Here is a 15,399-nt window from a genome sequence, read left to right as displayed (position 1 = left end):
TGTCACCTCCAGAAGTTTTCTGACGACTCGGCCATTGTGGGCTGCGTGTCTGGGGGGGCGAGCTGGAGTACAGGTCAGTCATCAAGGACTTTGTTGACTGGTGTGAGAGCAACTACCTTTGCTTAAACACCGGTAAGACAAGGGAGATGGTGATTGACTTCAGGAAAAAGTCCCCACCACATCAACCGGTGAGCATCCAGGGCTCAGACATTGAGCTGGTGGACAGCTTCAAATACCTGGGTGTTCACCTCAACAATAAACTGAACTGGTCCACACACATCAACGCCGTGTAAAAGAAGGGCCGAAGTCACCTCCACCTCCTGGGGAGACTGATGTCCTTCGGAGTGTGCAGACCACTATTAAGGACCTTCTATGACTCCGTGGTAGCCTCTGCTATCCACTACGCTGTGGTCTGCTGGGGAGCAGGCGGCACGGACCGGGACAGGAAGAGACTGAACAGGCTGGTCACGAGGGCCGGCTCTGTCCTGGGCCGCTCGCTGGACTCGGTGGAGGAGGTGGGAGAGAGGAGGACACTCTCCAGACTATCCTCCATCAGGGACAACACTCTCCACCCACTGCACCTGACCGTGGAGGAGCTGGCCAGCCCCTTCAGTGGCAGGCTCAGGCAGCCCCAGTGTAGGAAGGAGCGTTATAGAAGGTCCTTCATCCCAACTGGTGTCAGGATATTTAACTCTCTACTTTAAATATCATGATGCTAATCCGTAGTGTGTTTTTCTTCTCGTGTGTTTATTTTATTTTTTATCCTATTTTATTTTGTTAATAGTGTTAAATTTCTAATTTTGTAAATAATTTGTATATTCTTAAGATCATTTTTTATTTCATTTTGTATTATCTCTTTTATTATTTCTTTTTTCCTTGCACTTTATTTTTTTTTTCAACTGAACTGTGCAAAGTGTGTTTCCCCTCTGGGGATGAATAAAGCTTTTCTATTCTATTCTATTCTATTCTAGTTCGCGTCACATGACTGCACATGATGGTTCTCCAACTGCAAAGTCGGAAGGTTGTGATTTTGTTGATGGTGATCCTGAAAACGAAGATTTTCTGGTGACGGTAGTTACCCAACCTCCTAGAGGTGCAAAGTCTAAGACTCAGCCGAAACATGAATATAATTTACGATCACTAAAAGATTATGCAAGGAATCCTTCCCGTGGTACTCCTCAAATGCCCATGGTTCCTTTTCCTAACGATCCTACACAAGCCATATACTCTCCTTACACTCGTAAGGATTTGCAGTCAATAGTGGAGAATATGCCTCCACTCTCTCAGGGAGGTGCACCTTTGATTCGTAGCATTGAACATCACATTATGGGAGACAAACTGTGTATGAGAGATTTCCGCATCATCACTTCCAGGGCTGCTGGCGCAACGGCTGCAGCTAATATTGAAAAGGAAGCAAATACTAAAGACGTCGATCCTGACGATCCTTTCGAGTATCACCGCGTGGCTCTGTATAATGCTATCAGACGACAGTTTCCTGTCTGCTTCACTTCTGGACAACTTTCTAATCTGCCACCAAAGCCAATGGAGGAACCTAGAGAGTACATACATCGGTGTCTCCAGGTATGGCAAGACTTAACTGGAGCTGATCCTCGTCATGATCAGTCCACCCAAATAGTGTTCCGCATGAATATGATAAACTCTCTGCCTGAGTCTGTCAAGAAGGGTCTTGATTCAGTGGTTAACCTTAATAGTAAACCGTATGACAACTGGGTTACTTACGTCATTCATTTTTTGAAAATCCACAATAAAGAGGAAACCAGTGCAAAGAACTCTTATTATGACATCCAGACGCAGTTAACCAAAACCAAACTTAAAAACATAAGAGAAGACTCTAAAAAGAAACAGATGGCTCAGACTTCTGTTCCCGTCTATGTCTCGGAAAATGCTTTTGAGGGCCCTATCATGGCTCCACGGTGGCAATTTGCTGGGGGGCGTGGGCGTGGCAGAGGAAGAGGACGAGGGTATAGAGAGAAACGAAGCAGTCCAAACGACCAAGCTTGCTTCATCTGTGGCGCTCTGGAGCACTGGGCGAATGAATGTCCTCACTATCAATCAACCGACAATGGATTCAACAACTTCCAGAGACGTGGAGGTCCACCCAGGCCGAGGGGTGGTTTTGGCGGTTACGTGGCTCCAAATCAATACCAGATGCCACAATAGGGATGCCCGAGACGCTGCTCTGAGGTGTTATCTCTCAAAGAACCACTCATAGAGCTCACTGTTGGAGGACAGACTATGATTACTTTGCTGGATACTGGTGCAAGATACACCACAAGTAAATATGAACTTCCTATCTCTGGCAACACCACCTCAGTTGTTGGCATCTCTGGGACACCACAGGTCCTCCATTTCAGCATACCTCTCCCTTGTGAACTATTGGGGATCAAGTTTACCCATTCACTATTGATTTCTTCTCAATGTCCGGTTGGCCTGCTTGGAAGAGACATTTTATCACTCACTGGCATATCTTTGGCTTTCACGCCCTCTGGAACTTTGGTCCAATTCCCAAATGGTGAAACCTACAATTGCAGCAATTATTCTGAGCTGTACAAGCATGAACTCAGTCTTGCCCAACTCTCCACCGAAAATGAACTCTTGCCCGCACCAGAGAGGGAGGCCGCTGTGTACTGGTTCAACGTGATTGAACCCCCTGATGGTTTCTCCGAACTTGAAAAGACTTTTGAGACCTGGCAAAAGTGGATTATGCTGCTGCGCTCGTATGATCCACCTGCGGACCCCCCGCACTGCACTATGAACTATGTCTGGGATGATGATGACCCTGACGATGACAAATGGCACGATCTGGTCGCAAACATGAACTTGACTCTTGTGTGCGGTGACATTTTTGTGGGTCCGGACGGTGTGGCGGCTGAAGTTGAATTAACAAACGAACAAGGTTTTCTCTATGCTCTCTCCGACACTTCTGTCCCTCATGTCACTTTGGCTGTTGTTGCTGGTGGGGAAGCTAGAGCCCTGGGACCAGCTTGCGATTGGGTAAAAACTCAGAATAACAATCTATTCTACTCACCTAGCACCGACTCCTACTACATTCCACACAAAAGTAGGGTTGGCTCCTTCCCAGAAAAAGTATACAGACACAAGACCCATGGCAGAGAGAACACAGACCATCCTGCTGCTGAGGCTATGCTGGACAGCATTCCTGCCTCGTTATGGAGCAATGGGCCAACGGACGTTGGTCTCATTCAGGTTTCACCCATCCAAATAACTCTCAAACCTAAAACCGTCCCTATTTGGCGTGCCCAATATCATCTACCCTTTGAGAAAATAAAGGGGATTGAGGCAACTATTGCTGGATTGAAGAAGGCTGGTGTTTTAGTCACTGCTGAATCTGAGTGGAACACTCCAATTTTGCCGGTGCCAAAACCGGGTAAATCAGAATATCGAATGGTGCACGACCTCCGTCCAATCAATCAAGTTGTGGTCCCTTCTGGGTTTGTCGTCCCAAATCCTTTTGTGATGTTCACGGCTATCACTACAGAACTAAAATATTTCTCTGTTCTTGATCTTGCCAACGCATTTTTCTCCATCCCTTTGCATGAGAATAGCAGAAATATCTTTGCATTCACCTACCAAGGAGAACATCTCACATACACTAGACTTCCACAAGGTTACATTGACTCACCATCAATTTTTAACTATTGCTTAAAAAAGCATTTTGAGGAACTCTCATTGCCTGAGAATGCTGTTCTTTTGCATTATGCTGACGACATTTTGATTGGGGCGCCCTCGGCTGAGGATAATTTAAGAGCTACTGAGATTATTTTACGTTTCTTGGCTAAGAAAGGCTATAAAATCAGCAGACAGAAAGCTCAGATTTGTCGACAAAATGTCTCCTACCGGGGAAGATTGATAAAAAGTGGTGAGAAATCACTCTCTCAATCACATAGACAATCTATTTTGACACACCCACAGCCTGTGACTGTCAAAGACATGATGTCTTTCTTGGGTCTCACAGGCTACAGCAAACAGTTCATTCCAGACTACCACACTCTGATTGCTCCACTCAGAACTATGATGAAAGCAGCTGGCCACAAGAACACTAAGACAACACTTGTGTGGTCAACCGAAGCAGAATTTTCTTTTAATGAGTTGAAGCAAACCCTGGCTAGGGCAGCTGACTTGTCACCTCCAGACTATACTAAACCATTCCATCTTGATGTAAGTGAGACCAATGGTATTGTCAATGCGGTTCTATTCCAAAAGGCTAACAGTGAACGCCGGGTTTTGATGTATTACAGTACAGTTCTTGATAACATCGAAAAGGGTCATCCATTGTGCACCCGACACTGCGTAGCTATAGCTAAGGCACTCACGAAAACTTCCCATATTGTAATACATCACAACATTTTTGTCCACACCTCTCATGGGGTTGCCAGTTTTTTACAGTCTTTGGCTTTTACTTTGTCTGCACGGAGACAACAAAGGCTTAAACAGATCCTTGACCAACCTCACATCAATTACACAGCTGAAGGTGTTAACATGGCTGACGACATGGGGACAGCTGGTCTCCCACATTACTGCATAGCGTTGGCAATATCAGATATGAAAGTCTGTGACTCTGTTACTGATGTGGAGTTGGCAGAAGTAGAGATGACTCTGTTTTGTGATGGCAGTTGTTTTAGGAAAGAGAATGGTTCTCTTTCTGCTGGCTACTCTGTTGTGAAATTGTCATCGGATGGTGCGTTTTCTACACTGGAAGCTGTATCTTTTCCTCAACCTTGTTCCGCTCAAAAAGCTGAGATTGTTGCCCTCACAAGGGCTCTTTTTTTGGCCTCTGGAAAATCTGCTAATATCTATACCGACTCAGCATATGCACATCATGCTGTCCATATTGATCTTCCTCATTGGAAGAGGAAAGGGTTTGTCACAGCCACAGGGGCTCCAATTAAACATCTCACTGAAATGAATGATCTTTTGATGGGTTTAGCATCACCACGTGAGGTTGCAGTATTGAAATAGCTAGCGGCTGGCTATCGTACTAATTTGATTGTTGCTTTACCGGTCCTTCAGGGGGAGGTTTCTTCCGCCATTTCTGAAGAAACAGTTGAACAATTGCAGTCTTCAGCCAGTCCTGAAGAAAGATCTGTGTGGTTGAACAGAGGTGCTGTGAAAGTGGGTAAACTCTGGAGGCATAGTGATGGGAGACTTATTGCTCCAGCGGTTCTATTAACGAGTTTGTGTCAAGAGAGTCATCATCTTGGTCATGTTTCCAACAAGAAAATGATGTCGAAATTGAAAGGTTCTGGTGGCATCCCCATTTGAATGATGTGGCTAGACTGACTGTTTTGGAGTGTCAGGCATGTCAACAATACAATCCTAGAGCTACCCTCAAAGTTGGGATGGGTTCATTTCCGCCCCATAGTGGTCCATGGAAGGAGATTGTTATTGACTTCACAGACATGGGACTTGACAACAGGGTAAAAGGTTTGAGATACCTACTGGTGTATGTCTATGTGTTTTCTAGGTGGGTTGAGGCTTTTCCCACTAGAACTGAATCGGCAGCGGAAGTGATTAAGTGGTTGACAAAAGAGCTGATACCTAGGTTTGGCCTTCCTAGGCGCATTAGGTCTGATAATGGTACACACTTTTCTTCTTTTTTTTAAACATCTTTTTATTGAATTTTCAAAATATAAACACATTTTTTATAAACGAATGACAAGCAAACATACATCAAATCAAACCCCTCCCCCTCCCCCCTCCCCTGTGGTACATGTCTTCCCAAAATACAGTTAAATGTATTTCATTCCGCTTCCGGTGAGCCTTTGATCGGCTGCTTGAAACGTAAGCTCCTGCAATAATTGCCAAAAACAGTCGTTTTAACGACTACTTGTCCGGATTTTATGCTCATATCACTTAAGATATGTCTCAAGCATCTCGGATCTATGATCGTGATGCTCTTCTCAACATCAGAGAGTCGATGGAGGACTTCACTCGCGACAGTTACCAACGTCCGGTGAACGTGTTTCCGGCTCCGCTTCTCATCGACTCGGACTCTGTGGAATATCGTTTGATCTCTCGAGTACCGGGCGATTTCCACAAGGGATCGAGTCGGGCTGGAGTACAGGTCAGGATGAGACGTGCAGTTGCGATCGCTCGGAACAACTCTGACGTCATCGAACGTCATCGATGTTTGATCGACATTCCTCTCACTGTGTGTGACGACACATCAGCGCTGCCGTCTGTCCAGACCTCAACGAAAGGTGGTAAGATTTTTTCATTTCCTCTCTTTAATTCGACTTTTACAACCGAGTTGAACTTCAGTGACAGCTGGTACCCACGTGACCGCTGTTCGCTTCAAAAGATCCCGCTCTGCGCGCCTGTCAGTGACGCGGCGTCGTCAGTGACGTCATCGGTGCTGAAATTGGGACTTCTTAATGTTCGCTCCATTACTAATAAATCCTTATTCTTAATGATCTTTTCACAAGAGTTAATTTGGATTTATTATGTCTTTCTGAGACTTGGCAGAGAGAGGAAGAGTTTATTCATCTGAACGAACTCTGTCCAGTAGGGAGCGCTGTCCTGGGGAAGCCTCGCCTCTCTGGTCGTGGAGGAGGTCTTGCTACTGTTTTTAGGGAGAGTTGTTCTTGCAAAGTGATTCAGACACAGGAATTCACTTCTTTTGAGTCTCAGATGATCTTGGTTGGTTCTACAAGACCTTTCTATTGTGTGTCAATCTACCGTCCGCCTGGTCCTGCGGCGGTGTTCTTGAAAGACTTTAGTGACCTATCTTCCATTATTCAGATGGAATCTGTTCTTATTCTTGGAGACTTTAATCTTCATGTTGATGACGTCACATCTTGTTCTGCTAAAGAACTTTTAACTTTAACTGAAGCCTTTAATTTTGAGCAACATGTTTCTGAACCCACTCATCAAAAAGGCCACAGTTTATACTTAGTTTTTACTCTTGGCCTGAACATGTCTAATGTATCTGTACATGATGTCCATCTGAGTGATCATTCTCTTGTCTTGTTCAACCTGGACTTCATCCCTGAACCTAAGCCTTTGAAAGTTAGGTCTCAGAGGCGTGTCATCTCAGCCGATACTGCAGACAGTTTTTCTGCTATGTTTGACCGTCTTTCCTTTGATGACTGTCCAGATGTGGACAGTTTGATTCACTGTTACACTGATCATTGTGTTGAAATACTGGATCAAGTGGCACCTGTTAAATAGAACTTGAAAATTCAGAAAAAACGGTGCCCTTGGACAAATGAAGATCTCCTGAGTCTGAAGAGCGTCTCTGGAAGTCTACTAAACTTGAGGTGCACAGACTTCACCTCAGGGATCTGTTGACTTCTTACAATGAGATGGTAGAAACTGCTAGATCTGATTACATCAGAAAACTGGTAGCAGCAAATAGGAAAAACCCCAAAGTTTTGTTTGACACGATTAATTCTCTCGTGTCTCCTGCTCCTCAAATCACGCCGGTCTTCTGTGAAGCTGACAGCAATGCATTGTTGAGATTTTTCATTGACAAAATTAAATTGATCAAAGAGAAAATCTCTCCCCCTTTGTTGGGAACCCCTACTGTCTCTGAGCCCATCTCCTCCTCTTGGTCATCCTTCACTGCTGTATCTTTGGGTGATATTTCAGCACTAGTGAACAAGATGAAACCCTCCTCTTGCTCAGATGACGTCCTTCCTTGTAGGCTTTTTATCAAAGTACTTGATGTAATTGGCCCCTGGGTTACCAATATGGTGAACCTCTCCCTTTCCACAGGGGTTTTTCCCAATGCATTTAAACATGCCATTGTGGAGCCTCTGCTCAAAAAACCAGGCTTAGACCCAACTGACCTCAGTAATTTCAGGCCTATTTCTAAGCTCCCTTTCTTGTCCAAGATCTTGGAGAAGGTGGTGTCCGAGCAGCTGTCTTTGTTCCTGGATCAGAGCGACATCCATGAGAAGTTTCAGTCTGGCTTCCGTAAACATCACTCTACGGAGACAGCTTTATTGAAAGTGTCCAGTGACATCATGATGTCGGCTGACTCTGGTAAATTCACTGTTCTGGTTCTCTTGGATCTGTCGTCAGCCTTTGACACAGTTGATCACCAGATCCTGCTGAGAAGACTAAGGGATGAAGTGGGACTGTCTGGGTCTGTGTTAGAATGGTTCTCATCTTACCTTTCTGGGCGCAGTTTTAGTGTATCTGCCAATCAAATGAGGTCTGAATCGGCAGATCTGTTGTGTGGAGTCCCTCAAGGTTCTGTTCTGGGTCCTTTATTGTTTTTGCTGTACTTGATTCCCCTTGGTAAAATCATTCAGAGATTTCCAGATGTTTCTTATCACATTTTTGCTGATGACATCCAGCTCTACTGCTCTTTTGACCCAACTGAGCCCCAAAGGCTGAACAGCTTAGTCAATTGTTTGCTAGAAATCAAACAATGGCTGAGTGAAAACACTTTACATCTTAATGTGGACAAAACTGAAACTCTGGTGATTGCTCCTGATGATAAGATTCCAGGGTTGAGTCAGTACTTGGGTGACTTAGGTCAGTCTGTCAAACTGAGCCTGAGAAACCTGGGTGTTGTATTTGATAAAGACATGTCTCTTGTTCAACACTGCAGAAAACTGACCAGAAACTGTTTCCTTCAACTTAGAAAAATCTCTAAACTTAGGAAAATGTTGTCGGAACATTATCTGGAGCTTGTAATCCATGCGTTTTTTTCTTCTCGTCTGGACTATTGTAACAGTTTGTTTTCATGTCTTAACAAGAAGGAGCTGTCTTGTCTGCAGTTGATTCAGAACTCTGCAGCGAGAATTCTGACCCGCTCAAGTAGGAGAACTCACATTTCTCCGATCCTTAAAACTCTTCACTGGCTTCCAGTTTCTTTCAGGATCAACTTTAAAATTCTGGTTCTTACTTTCAGAGCTATTCATGGTCAGGCTCCTCCTTACATCACTGATCTGATCCAGCCTTACACCCCAGCTCGGTCTCTGAGGTCTGTGGATCAGAATCTACTTATGGTTCCACGCACACGGCTCAAGACCAGAGGAGAGAAATCTTTTCAGGCTGTTGCTCCTAAGCTTTGGAACAATCTTCCTCTCTCTTTGCGCTTGATGGAGTCTACTGACTCCTTTAAGAAACATCTTAAGATGTTTCTATTTGTTCAGGCTTTTCCTTGAATTTCTCGAACTCCTGTGTTGTTCTCGGTGTTGTCTTGATCTTTGAAGTATGTACTGTTTTGAGTATTGTTTTGATTGTTAAAGCGCTTTGTGACCCTGGTCTCGAAAAGCGCTATATAAATAAATATTACTTACTTACTTAACATTTTTGCACATCTACAAATATATATAAAAAAAAGAAACTTACATCACTTCTATTAAACATGAATCAAAAGGTGATAAAAAGAAAGACAAAGCAAATCAGTACTTGGTCATGAAAAACAAATAAACATAGCAATTACAATGAGAAACCAAGAAAAATTGAGATGGTTGTTAATCGGGTACTGCGACAAATGAGATTTCTTGAGTGTGTTCTTTGAAGGGATTCCACATTGCCTAAAATTTCTGGGCGGCTCCCGATAATGTTAGCCTCAGTTTTTCGAGTATCAAGTGGTACAAAACATCCCTGATCCAGTTCATCTGTGTCGGTGGTGAAGAGGATTTCCATTTTAAAAGAATAAGTCTTCTTGCAAGTAAAGTGGAAAAGGCAATGACGTTCTTCTTCATTGTAGAAAGGTTGACATTTGATGGTGTTATTCCAAAGAGGGCAGACCAAGGATTGGGAGATATGTTACAGTCCAAGATATTAGTGAGAAACTCAAATATGTCTCTCCAATATTTCTCCAGAGAAGGACAGAGCCAAAACATATGAATATAGTTTGCTGGGTGTTGTTTGCATCGTTCACACACGTCAGAGACACCGTCATACATTTTAGCCAGGCGAACCTTTGTATAATGAACCCTGTGTAGGATTTTGCATTGAATAAAACCATGTCAGGAACATATTGAGGATTTTTGGACCCTATTGAGGATCTCTGCCCAGCGAACATTTGTAATCTGCTCACCAAGATCTATTTCCCACATACGTTTGACTGTATGAGTGGAGTCGGCATCAATTTCAGAGATGTTTGAATAAATGGCAGAGATGGCTCCTTTCAGAGAAGGGGCGTGGTTCTAAAAAAAACATTTAAGCTAGTTTCTGCTGGACAAAGAGGAAAATGAGAAAAAGAATTACAAACAAAGTTGCGGACCTGGAGGTATCTAAAAAAGTGACTCTTGGGTAGGGAGAATTTATTACTGAGCTCTTGAAATGTTGCAAATACGCCATTTGGATACAAATCTTTCACCATTCGTAGCCCTAGACCAGCCCATAAGGTAAATGTACCGTCAGCCAGAGATGGTACAAAAAGATGGTTAGAAGTCAAAGGTGCACTTGTGGCCATTGACTGAAACCAAAAGTGTCACCTAAATTGCTTCCAAACTTTGTAAGAGTCAGCCACTACACCACTTTTTATATAAGAAGAAGTTGTAGAGAGCAGTGGTGCATGTAGGACAGCAACTAGCGATGTGGGGCGAACTGAATTGGCTTCCATTTTTAACCAGGCAGGTGATGTCTCTTGGTCTTTATAAGTGATCCAAAAATTTAGATTCCTGATATTTGCAGCCCAGTAGTAGTACAACATATTTGGGAGAGCCATACCCCCGGACAGTTTAGGCATCTGTAGAATTTTTTTTCCCAATCTTGGGAGTTTTTTATTCCAAATAAATGCAATTATTAAACTATAAACTTTTCGAAAAAATGCAAGGGGAATAAAAATGGGGATGCATTGAAAGAGATAACAAAATCTAGGGAAAACATTAATCTTAATTGTGTTGATTCTAGCAACAGTGGATAAATTCAACAATGACCATTTTTCAATGTCTTGTTTAATTTTCCCTAATAGAGGTTGGAAATTTTTCCCAAAGACATTTTCTTTAATCTGTGTGACAAAAACACCAAGGTACATGAACCCCATCCTTGCAGTTTTAAATGGCAGTGTATCCAGTGGGTATTGCCTTGCCAAGTCATTGACAGGTAATAGTTCGCTCTTACTTAAATTAAGTTTGTAGCCAGAAATGCCGCTGAAATTATTTAAAATCGATAATATAGTTGGGATAGACTGAGTCAAGTTTGAAATGAACAAAAGAAGGTCGTCTGCATATAAGGAAACTTTTACTTCTACCCCCATTCGAGATATACCGGAAAATCGTGTGTCATTTCTTAAGGCTATTGAAAGTGGTTCCATTGCGATTGCTAATAAAAGGGGACTCAGTGGACATCCTTGCCGTGTAGAGCGGTGGAGATTAAAATATTTTGAGTTTAGGCCATTTGTTCTAATTGATGCCTGTGGTGATTTGTAAATTAACTTGATCCATGACAAGAAGTTACTCCCGAATCCAAATTTCTGCAAGGTGAAGAAAAGATATTCCCACTCAACTCTGTCAAACGCCTTTTCGGCATCTAGCGAGAGCAGGAACTCTGGGAATTTAGAGGATTTTGAACCATAAAGCACATTAAATATTTGTCTGAGGTTAAAAAAAGAATGCCTGCCTAGGATAAAGCCTGTTTGGTCTGCTGAAATAATTGAGGGCAGGATGATTTCTAAACGACGGGCCAATAATTTAGATATTATTTTAAAATCTACATTTAGCAGACTTATGGGACGGTATGAGCTGCATAATAACGGATCTTTTCCTTTCTTTAGGAGTACAATGATGGAAGCCTGATTCAAAGTTGGAGGGAGATTGCCTACATTGATGGCCTCTTGCTTAAATCAAGTAGTAGTGGAGCCAATTCTTTCCAGAAGGTTTTAAAAAATTTGGTTGGGAAGCCATCTGGACCAGGGCTTTTACCATTTTGTAGTGATCTGATTGTAGTCTCAATTTCTAAAAGAGTGATTGGTTCCTCTAAGGTTTTTTACGAGACTTTGATCCACTGTTGGGATGTTAAGAGTATCAAAAAATGTCTTAAAGTCATTTGAATTTGAGCTGATTTCCGAAGAATATAAATTGGTGTAAAATTTCTTAAAAGTATCATTTATTTTAACAGGGTCTGATGTTATGCCATTTGTCGTTTTGATTTGCGAAATGATCTGAGAGGATGATTTCTGTCGCAGCTGATAAGCCAACAACTTACTTGTTTTGTCCCCTTGTTCATAAAATGTGGAATGAGATTTGAGAAGTAGATCTGCTGTATATTTTGTGAGTATGACGTCATATTTGGCCTGTAATTTTATGCGTTCTTGATAAACCTCAGCTGTTTTTGAGATGGCATATTGTTCATCTAATTTTAATATGTTGTGAGCCAATTTGGAAAGCTCTGTTTTCATGTTTCGGTTTCTAAAATTGTTGTAAGAGATAATCACTCCTCTAATATAGGCTTTCAGTGATTCCCATAAAATAGATGCTGAGCTCTTCGGTGTTTTGTTAGTTTCTACAAAAAAGTTGATTTGGTCAGAAATGAGTTTAACAAAGTCCTCCTCAGAAAGTAAGGCTGAATTAAGACGCGAGAGTGGTCGCTCTTTTACACAGTCCTGGAAATGGATAGTTATTGAAGTGGAAGCGTGATCTGAGACCAGGATAGGATCATAATTGCAAGTTGTGATTGAGGAAAGCAGTCTAATGTCAATTAAGAAGAAATCAATCCTAGTAAATGAGTGATGAACAGGGGAGAAAAAGGAATACGTTTTTGAGTTTGGGTTTTGGGCTCTCCAGGGATCACATATATTCTGATATGAGGTGTTTGAGGGTTTTAGAAGACTTTGACAAGGAGACTGGAGTGGTTGATGATCTATCTAGTCTAGGGTCCATCCAACAATTAAAATCCCCTCCCATTATTAGCATGTGTGTTGACAAGTCTGGTATCTTGGAAAATAATGTTCTAAAAAACGAGTCATTGTCCCAGTTTGGTGCATAGATGTTTGCTAGCACTAATCTGGTGTTAATAATAAACCTGTCCAATAATGATAAGAAATCTGCCGGAAGAGTCAGAGATGGTTTTTGAGTGAACAAATGGGATAGATTTGTGAAAAAGAATGCCAACTCCTCTTGAGCTTCTATTGAAAGAGGAAAGGTAGATCTGGACTATCCAGCTCTTTTTTAAGACGAGCAACATCATTATTTTTCCAGTGAGTTTCCTGCAAAAAGGTGATATGTGCGCCCAGATTGTGAACATAATGTAAAATCTTACTTCGTTTAATCGGGTTGTTTAGGCCCTTACAATTGAGACTAGTAAGTTTTAAGTCACCTACTATCCCTGATGAACTGACCCGTACCATGAAGAAGAAACAGAATAAAAGTAACCGTGCAATGATGTTTGAACTACCATGAACATATAAACGACATGTACCACACCCCCTCCACAAAAAGAAAATAAAACATAAAAACCCCTTACCCTTCCCACATATGGCAGAAGCACCACAAAATGTAGTGCATGCCCGACCCCCCTTACAGAAAAACTAACCTGTGTTGTCTCTTGAAGCATAAACTCACATGACAACCTCAGGGAATAATAAAATATAAGATTTATTTAAACCCGAGTGCCTAACAAATTATTAAGTTTGCACAATTATTTTCAACTGAACATTTTTATGAATAAAATATGAAAAGGAGAAAAAAGGAATAGAAAAAATATATATAACAATAAAACTCTACACACACATACATTGCACCCTCAAAATATCTCTATAAAATAGATATTGTATCAAAAAATATATCTTACAGAGAGAATAATAATATATGACATATATATCCCATATACGTATATACATTATATACATATAATAAAAAAAGAAGAAAAACCTGGGAAGGTTAGTTATAGTAACCAAGTCTCAGAACAGACTCTTTAAACTCTTGAACCTCTAAGTGTGAACGTGAAAATAGTGAACCTGATCAATGGTCTCCTGGTTTTTTCAACTTGTTTGTCACAAAGTCCATCGCCTCGTCTGGGTCCTCGAAGCTCCTGGTCCGCTCTCCATCAGGAGTGATGAGTACTGTTGCTGGGTAACGGATGCCAAACCTGACTCCTAAGCACGAGTGCAGCTCCTTCTTCACTTTCCCGAACGCAGCTCGTTTCCTCGCTACCTCCTTGGGAAAGTCAGGGAAAATAGAAATCCTTTTTCCCTCGTGCATCAGCGGCGACAAGTTCCCGGCGGCTCGTAGAATTGAGTTCTTGGTCTGGAACAAGTGTACCCAGGCGATGACAGGGCGAGGACGCTCTCCCTCCTTTGGTTTAGCTCGCGAGAGGCGGTGGGCCCGGTCCAGAACCGGCTTCGTATCCAAGCCCAGCAATGTTTGTAAAAATTATGCCATGTATTCCACCAGGCAGCCACCCTGTGAGCCCTCCGGCAGGCCCACGATTCGGATGTTGTTCCTCCGGGAACGAGCCTCCAAGTCCTTACCCTGCTTATTCAGCGACTCCACTGTAGCCGTTAGCTTCAGAACGGTGCTCTCCAGGCTAGCGATCCGTTCGTCGTGCTCGTTAGCACACTGCTCCAGTTAAAGCATGTTGTCATTAATTTTACTCACTTTCTCCTTCAAGCGGCTTTAGAAGTGAAGCAACTTCTTTTTTGACAGTGTCTGCTATGACCGTTTCCAGGCTGGAAATTATTTCGGTGCGCATCTCGTCCATCATGGCCTTGATGCTACCTAGCATAGCTTTATCCGTTAGCTTGCTCTCGGGCTCCGGGCCCGGCCCAACCTGTTTGCGTTCAGGTCTCTGTCGGGCGGCTGCCATATTCTTTCAAAAGTTGACTCAGGCGAAGAAAACAACTTGCATTGAGTGTAATGTCCAGTTTTGTGTAGTCTGAGGCGTATAAATATTGAAAAAAAGTTGTATTGCCTGGGAGCTCTCTCAAAACACGTCTTACATCCTACACGCTCAACAGCGCCCCTCCTAATGGTACACACTTTTCTAACAAAGACTTGAAAACAGTGGAAGACTTCTTTGGCATCAAACATAGTTTTGGTTCTGTGTATCATCCTGCTTCGCAAGGTCTGGTTGAGAGAGCGAATGGGACACTCAAGAGAAGATGTTGGCAAAACAGTGTGTGGGGACTAAACTGAAGTGGCTTGATGCATTGCCATTAGCGCTGATGGCAATGAGATCTTGCCCAAACGAGACTTTAGGTCTCTCCCCTCATGAGGTATTGACCGGACGGTTGATGCCTGGACCTAGCACATCTGGTCCGTTTAGTGAACCGGACGGTTCCCTTGAAGACATTAGAGTTGATCTTTCAGACTGAATAAGATTGCACAAGCTCTCACTCACCAGGTGCCGGAAATCCTACAGAGGGACCTGGAGGAAGGAGATCTACAACTGAAGCCAGGGGATTGGATCTGGCAGAAACACTTTAGAGTTCACTGGAGTCTTCCAAAGTTG

Source organism: Callionymus lyra, chromosome 18 (assembly GCF_982586985.1).
Source record: "Callionymus lyra chromosome 18, fCalLyr1.hap1.1, whole genome shotgun sequence".
Taxonomy (NCBI): Eukaryota; Metazoa; Chordata; class Actinopteri; order Syngnathiformes; family Callionymidae; genus Callionymus; species Callionymus lyra.
Note: the sequence above shows the minus strand (reverse complement) of the source record.